This window comes from Trachurus japonicus, chromosome 6 (genome assembly GCF_045865225.1).
Source record: "Trachurus japonicus isolate A0001 chromosome 6, Traja_1.0".
NCBI lineage: Eukaryota > Metazoa > Chordata > Actinopteri > Carangiformes > Carangidae > Trachurus > Trachurus japonicus.
The window spans coordinates 8,043,505-8,051,942 of NC_140912.1; the positions used below are offsets into that span (position 1 = coordinate 8,043,505).

At 39.6% G+C, this 8,438-nt stretch overlaps 2 non-coding genes across 2 annotated transcripts; both read left to right on the forward strand.

Annotated features, from left to right (window-relative positions):
• The first annotated feature begins 1,073 nt into the window (after positions 1-1,073).
• LOC146985523 (U4 spliceosomal RNA) lies at positions 1,074-1,214 on the forward strand. The gene has a single exon (XR_015036112.1). It is a non-coding gene; the product is annotated as a U4 spliceosomal RNA (small nuclear RNA).
• Positions 1,215-1,762: 548 nt separating this feature from the next.
• Positions 1,763-1,903, forward strand: LOC146985524 (U4 spliceosomal RNA). The gene has a single exon (XR_015036087.1). It is a non-coding gene; the product is annotated as a U4 spliceosomal RNA (small nuclear RNA).
• Positions 1,904-8,438: the final 6,535 nt, after the last annotated feature.

The following is an 8,438-nucleotide window of genomic DNA, read 5'->3' on the forward strand; positions in this document are numbered from 1 at the left end:
GACACCGGCACCTCCTCTGTCAATCAAATGTGATGGCTTCGGAAGCTTTAACTTGGGACAGGCTCTGGGCGGCGCTGTGGCAGAGGTCTGTTTTGGCCCGAGGGCCAAGGGAGTCAGTGCAGTAAAAAAAAAAAAAAGTTAAGAAAATGTATTTAACGACAATTCACACAGTAATTTAGAGAAAAGAGCAGGAATAAAGACAAGCAGCGTGTTGATGGTGAGCTGTGTGTGTGTTCATGTCTCTCGCGCTCAGTTTGGATTAAATAGGCTACAAACGCACACATATTGTCCTCGTATTTGTCAATTGCGGCGTTTTATTTTGAAAATTGTTTTAATTTTGAAAATTCACCGGATTCTCTCGTGTTTCTTTGTTTGACTTCCTGCCCGACTTGACGGACGCGACCCCATGGATTAGCGCGACCCCCCCCCCCCCCTGCCGCCGCCGCCGCCGCCACCGCCAACAGCACCCTCTCGGTGTTCCAGGACCTACACTTGGACAAAGCACCGGACCTATGTGTGTTCTCTCTTTGGTCATAACTAGGCACTCTAGTCATAACCACGGTCACGATATGTTCCGCTGTCTCATTGAAAAGCGGCAGATATGGTTTCAGTTGAAGCAATGAGGCGGCCCGAAACTACAGTGTCTTTAGTCTCACACGGACCGTTACACAAAGACGTACACGATTTACGTCACATCCGGTTGCATCTTATTTTACTTAATTTGTCGACTTATTCAACGTAAAAGTTAAGTTTTAATGTTTAATTATTTGATTATTATCATGACCTATACGCATCTATCGCACGGTAACTCCTGAACAGTTATACCACGTTGTGTTACATATGACGAACGTATTGTTACAGTTTTAGATTGAATTTACACTTTTATTCTCATATTGCTCCCATTTGTTGATAATATAGGTAGCATTTGTCCCCGTTGCTTCTGAAGCTTTGTTGCTCGGTTCATATATGATGAGATAATAGGACGTCGTATATGAAACCTCATCCATGGTTAAAACCATGACAGAGAGATGTGTCGGCTGGAGACAAACCCTCGTCTCCAACCGTCTGACGTCAGCTTTGCGCAGTGGCAGTATCGTAGCCTATGAGGTTTATCCGAGGCGCGATTATTGCTAGTTGAAAACTTTACCCAATACCCCGCCTAGACGACTTGAAATATAGTCGGCGACGGCAATTTTTGACGGTCTCTAAGGAGACTGATAATCTGTTAAAAGTAAACTGAAGTAGTAATGAAACAGAACAAGCGGATACATCTCTCTGTGTAGTACTGCCGCTGTATTCAAAAAGCGAAAGTCAGAAATGTACTCTCATTTTAAATGGAGTTGATTGTGTGCAGTAGTATCAACAGTGGGTAAAATGTATAATGATCAGAATAATATTATAACTTTGTGATCGTAAAGGACCTATATATTTTGTGTTATTCATCTAAATTTACAAAGTAACTAGTTGATTTTTTTCTTCATACATTTGAGTCAAAAGCAGTCTCCATTTCTCTCTAAAATGTAGCGAAGTGGCATGAAAATGAAATACTCAACAAGTACTTCAAAGAATACTAGCAAATCATTTAAAAAGCTAGTCTTATCTCCCTAGACTACTTCTACACTTTGATTGTCCTTAATTTCCCAAACATTGAGCACAATCTCAGCCTGTTTTTTTTTTAGGGCGTGTCCTTGTATGCACTGTGAAACCCTAACACAGAGCAGTGTGTGAGTTTGAGACTCCCCTCCTGCAATGTAGACACTTTATCTTTGCGCAGTGGCAGTATCGTAGCCCATGAGGTTTATCCGAGGCGCGATTATTGCTAGTTGAAAACTTTACCCAATACCCCGCCTAGACGACTTGAAATATAGTCGGCGACGGCAATTTTTGACAGTCTCTAAGGAGACTGATTTTTGTGTGTAAAAATAATAGTCTTAGAACCTCGTAGTTTACAATGTCAAGACATGCGAGTTGAGAGGATTGAGTAAACGGAATTAGGTAGGTGAGGGTCAATGTTAATGTTTCATATTAGTTCTTCACGGATAAACAGTAGGAAACATTTGCTTTAGCTATAAACTATAAATTGAATATAAAAAAATCTTGAAGTCAGTAGACTGATTTGATCATGCAATTCAGTTTACACTTAGATCATGAGTTTTATTCAAGGGGCAGTTGTTTCTCTTGGCACACAGATAACAACTCTAGGCATTATATTTTTAGAGGTAGCTACATACATTATAGTAATAATAGTGACCCATAATATATTACTCACTTGCATGCACAAGACCTTCAGAAGATTTTCATCCACTGTAACCCAGTCCAGGTGTAATGGCCTTATTAGGACATTAGAGGGCACTCTGAAACAGACAATAGGGATAGTGAATGTAAGGAGGAAATACATGTGAAGCAAAGAACCATAGGTTGTTTCTGATCTACGTGTCCTGTAGCCAAGTGCCAATTTTAGTTATAGTTGAAAGATATCAAAACAATCTGGTGTTGGTAATGGTAAGTTGGACTTCCTTTTTTTGGGAATATGATGGTTTCTGAATTATGAAAGGATTTGTGAACAGTCTCCTGCTGTGACTGAGCTTTTCTGTCCAAACCGAAAGTAACTATTGCACAGTCATGTCTCGCCTCCCTGTTAAGAACCATGATTGCAGCGATCTCTGATAAGAAGAAAGGTGGGCTGGGGTGGAGGCTTTAATCAAGTCTGATTTCTCATTAGGAAAATGAGTTTGAGCCTCTCACTGCGCCACGTGCCCTGTGAACACTCTCATACACCTCTACTGCCATGTAAACACACAACATTTTCTCATGTCCTCATGCTGTCTCATGACAGACATTTGGTTGACATTTTATTTACTTGAATGAGTAGATATTTACCTCTAGAAAACTGTAGTGAAGGTCAGGGTTAGTTAGGGAATAGTTTGTGGAACAAATTTAATGGATTACTGTCTAAAATTGCATCACAATACAAGCCACTAAATTATTCCACATCAATAATGCAGTTTGATCACAGTTGTACTGGAGCTACTGCTTTCATTACTGGTCTTTATACTTCTTTTTTATACTTATTTATAACCCCACAGTCACGTCTTTTTTTGTTGAGATACGTTTCTGAGCAACCATGTCAAAAATAAAAATAATATGGAAGGGCTCACGTAGCTATTATTAATCAGAGGTTAAGATATTTAATAACTGGGTTATTATTATCCTGCTGCTTGTTAAGTATCACTCTCTGACTCTGGCAAAAAAGAAAAAAAAGAAAAAAGAAATTAATTCATAAACTAATAAAATGAATAATGTTTTCAGACAAATGGATAGTATGGTAAACTGAATGTAAACCTAAAGCTTGATTCATATTCACAAAAATGACTCAAGACGGCTTTTGTGGTTCATCTTTATCCAGTGTGACCCACAATGCACCTGCTTTTACTGTCTGTTGTCAGGTATAGTCTGCTGAGCATTTATCAGTCAGCGCCAAATGGAGTTCCAGGGTTGATGGTGTCTGTGTGTGTGTGTGGTCCTGCTGACCTGCATATGACCCAGTCTTTTCTACATACTAGCCTGTAAACACTGGCACTCAGACAAATTGAGTGAGATGAGCAGGACCTCTTTTTGTTTTGTCCTTAGTAACATACTTCATGACTCTCTAACTCTCACTTTTCACATTTCACTGACACTTCTGTGTCTGTCAGAAATGAGATGGCAAGATACAGCTTTGTTCTATGTAAGCAACGACTGGAGACCTGCCAAACATAAACAAATAAATTGCACAGCATCACAATTACTAGTTCCTAGGTAACCATGTGACAGTGCTGACAATTGCTATGGAAACCGGCACATCCCCTCTCTCTCTCCCTCTCCCTCTCTCTCTTTCGCTCTCTGTGTTGTCTGTAGAAACGTGTGAGAATATTCCCTTTCCCGTGAATTGGTTTTACTTTCCAGGTTTGACAGCTGTGGAGGAAGACACCGTCACGTCATACAAAGTATTCCCCCCTAATACCCTGGATAAGATGTAGAATGAATTCAGAGAGGCCTTTAAATCTTATATATGGTCACTGGTAGGGCTGACAACACTTTGAAATATAGCCTACTTTTGGATGTTCCCATACAATTATCTGTACTGCTTTCCTGTGATCAAAGTATCAGCAGATTTTACAAAGAACTGACAGATTTACATTTTCTCACCGTAAAAGGCCTCAGAAGGAACTGAATGTAACATTTTTCAAATGCCTTATTTTTTTGAGCCTGCTGACAGTGGTGTTGTTTTTTGTACTGTAGGTGGAAGTGGCTTTAAAATCTTCACGATTACCGTTACATCCCTCTGTCATGTAAAATTCATGTGTGGGCCTATGTTCTCCCTCTCTCTTTCTCTCCTCATGCATTCATATCAGATTACTGCATGTCATTAACTTTGTTTTCTCTCTCCTGTACTCAGAGCTTTTCCTCTCTCTCTGTTCTCACTCTGCAGGTATCTCTTGTTATGGAGCTGCAGGATCCGGATCCGTCTCTCCTACTCAGCACTCATTATCATCATCATTATTATCATTAACTGGCACTGCTATCATTGTAGCTGTTATTGTTAATAATACCACACCAGCATGAACCACTGCTGTTGTTATCATTATAACAATCAGATTGACAGTGTTCATATATAACTATTGCTGTTACTGCCCTCTCTTCCCTCTCCCAGTCTTCCACAACTGGTCGAGGCTTGTTCATTGTGGAGGCTGTTTCTCTCTATACTAATACTTAAAGTCCTGACTGTATTGTATTAAGTACCTTGAGATAGTGTACGATAGTGTACGTTATGATTTGGTGCTATATATATATATATTGGCTTGGTAGGTCATGTTTAAATTATAATGTAATTAATTCACATCATGTACTGCTTAATTCACATCATGTATACTGTTTAAAAAGTAATATAATAAATATCAAAAGATAAATGCACCTATGTAGAGTTACTTACAGTCAGATATTCTTTGTACTTCCTACACAGCATGGCTGCAAAACAGGTAAACTGCATTCGGCTGCACTAAATTGAATTTAGTGAATCTTGTAGAAAGACTGGTAATATAAACGCTGTAGTAGGCATGAACTACATTACAAATTAAGATGTTTTTTCAGCAGCAAACAAAAACTAGTTTTCATCATTTTCTTTAGATCTTTTGTCCAACAAGCTAATTTGCAATCTGCTTTGCAGCAGGTCTTTTGTTTTGTTCCTATTTGTCACAAATCCAGTTCCAACTCCATGTTCCAAATGGAAAACCAGGCCTCTCTTCAAAGACTGAGACATCACAGCCTATTCTATTAAAGCAGGTGCAAATTTAAAAGAGATGCTTTGATTTGTGGCCAATTATGGACATCCCTGTTGCATCACCTTTATGTGAGCACTCTTGCTCATTCCTCGGAGCTGATCAGAAGAATTAGCCCATTATTCCTGGTAGATAAGCAGAAATGTAGAGATCACACAAATGAACAGAAACCTCAGAAGTTTTTCAACATACTCAATTAAACTTGTTCCAATCCTCTAATGCCATCTCCTGCTTAATCACTGCGTGCTGTAGAAGGGGTTGCCCCCAATTAGCTGCCTCCTGTGACACCCTGACACCAAGCTGCATCAGGATTGTATTTCAGCTTCAATTACTTTGAAAACCCCTTCAGGCAGGGGTGATTGGTCCTCTCCATTTATTCATCTGTCTTTGCCCAGTTTTCTCTTCTTTAGATTGGAAGGGTTAGGGAGTGTCTGCCATGTTTAGGAATAAAAGAGTCACCATAGTCACATCCATGATATTGCAAGTTGACAACTTAAATTATATGTGATCGATTGACTGATTGGCACCAAAAAGTGAAAATAAAACATGTGCTCTGAGGTACAATTTTGTGCTGATACAAAAATGAAGAATTCTATCAATCAATTTCAGTTACCAGCAAGCCCCTTTCCCATTGTCATGGTAAGAGGTATAAGTGTTTTGGTCATTGTTTTAGCTGGTTTATTAAAAACTAACTGGGATTTTTCTGGGTCCTGAAATTCAGATTTTTTTTCCTCACAGAGTTTTATGGTAAACTGAACATCATTGGGTTTTGGATGAACAAAACAGGGAGTGTGAGTGAGATCCATTGGCTTTCCTTAATTTTCCAGTATTTTATGGACAAAATGATTAATGGAAAAAATAACTTTTTGGATTCATTGAGTATTATTGTCAGTTCAATATCTGTTACCTTTGTCATTGAGGAGGAGGGCTCTGTGCATTGCACTGCCAGCAGCATCACAGTTATATCATGTTGTTCTGCTTGTCTCTGGTTGTCCTGATCCATTGCGCTGAGTGACATTAGTCTTTTGCTTACAGCCCTCACAGATAGTGTGCAACACTAAGCTGTCTCACTTTGCTCCAAAATGTGCAACATTTATCTACATGATGGCGCTGGCACACAAACCGACAGCTGTACACAGCCAAAACAAAAGCATGATCAGATCAGCAATCACCCTATTCTGGGAAGTTACAATAGCCATCCAGGCAGATTTCAGTCTGCCACAGCCAGGTACACAAGCTACACTTAGTCTGCAAATTCCTCTTTTTTCTCTGAGAAAGTCTGATTTTTCCCTCGGTAGAGCAAATTAAGAATATAACAAGCTTGAATACATTTTATGTTGTTATATTATGGACTATAAGCACTTTAGTGTTGAACCACTCTTCGTGGCTCAATCCCCAGATGCCAAATTTTTCAGTTTTTATTCTTTTAAACAGGGCTAATCCTTCTAATTAATTCTGCAGGCTGACAATGGATATTCATACAGAATAATAGTGATGTAATGGGAATGTCCATAACAAAACTATTCTGTCTTACGTTGTTACAAGGCCTCTAAGCTTGTTTGAAAGTTGTACAATAATGGAGTGGTTGATCGTTTTATCTGCTGTCAGTGTGTGTGTGTGTGTGTGTGTGTGTGTGTGTGTGTGTGTGTGTGTGCATGTTATGTCTGAATACATGGTAGTGTATTGGCTGTCAGAAAAGGAAACCCCCAGTTCCTTCAGACTATTAGGGGCAGAACCTTGGTAGCCCCCAGTAGCCCGCGGCTCTCTGAAATAGCTTTTTAAAAGGTACCAGTCTCCCCTGTTTCCTTAGGATCCAGGTGCTTTTAATTGGATTTCTTTGACAAGATTATTGCTTGCTCCCAGGCCAAACTTGGATGGAGTGTGCTTTTAACACACGTTCCTATATAGCTGCTTTAATCATGAGTAAACTTCTAAACAAAGAACCCCCTTCCCCCTTCATGTCATACCACAGCTTTGGAGAAATGAAAGACCTAGCACTTCTGAATATTTCCAGAGCCACTTTGCACGGCCACCTTCATCAGGATGTGAATGAAAATCCCCAACAGACAGTGTAAAAGCATTAATTCCAGGGACCCAGCCCCTCCACGTTACGCTGACCTTCTTAAATGAAACTGACTTTAGGAAGAGCTGAAGGCAGTGAGTTATATCAACCAGCCCTGTAATCCCTTTGAAAAAGTCTTTTAAAATCCCATTATAACAGCACAGCAGGTCTAAGCTTGGTCAAAGCAATTAGTCAGAGGAAATGATTTTTTTGTCTAATGGGCACATGGATTGATAAAGACAAAGAATAAGATGTTATCGTCCCAATTTGAATCTTTTATTGTTCAGTATAATTTGAATTAATTATGCTAGGCTACACTTAAAGAGAAGAAGCTCCCACAGGGAAAACTGATATGTAGGTTATTTTCCACATTTGCAAAACAGCTAATGGCCCAATTTTTTTTAAATCAGTGTCTTATAGTTCAAAGGAAACAGTGGTATAAAATGAATATAGCACAGTTTAAAAATGGTTTAATTTGACCTGTCAGATGAGCAATAGTGGTATTCCTCTTTAAATGCTCTAGAAAAAGCTATTTGCCATTTGTTGCAGTGGAATTCAAGTCAGTTGTAAAGATCTGACTTGAGCTCGTCAGACACAGCCAGTTTTGTAAAGGTGGGTAAATTTGAATTCTTGTAAAAGGCCTGTTAAAGTAACGACACTACAAAATGGTCACAGTGAGAGATGAGAGCCTATTGTAAAAGCTGGGTCCTTAGATGGTGTTCTGTCTGAGGCTCTGTAATAAGCGAGTGATAGCAGAGTGTGAAGAGACGGACAACTTTTCTTCGGGGCTCAGCCGGGAAATTTTAACAAGGTACAGGATCCTGAGGTTGGGACATCAGGTGGGAGTTTATTAAGGCACTACCTCTGACTCCACTGTGTCATGCCCCTCATGCTCTGTCTCATCTGTTCTCGTCCTGCCTCTCGTTATAGCCAGCTAAAAATGGATTCTGGTGTGTCTCGCACTAATCTAACACTATATGTTTATATGAACAATTGGGGTGTTGGAACAAGTTGAAGTGTAAGGTCCTCACCCTGCTGAACTTCAAAAAGGGGAAAAA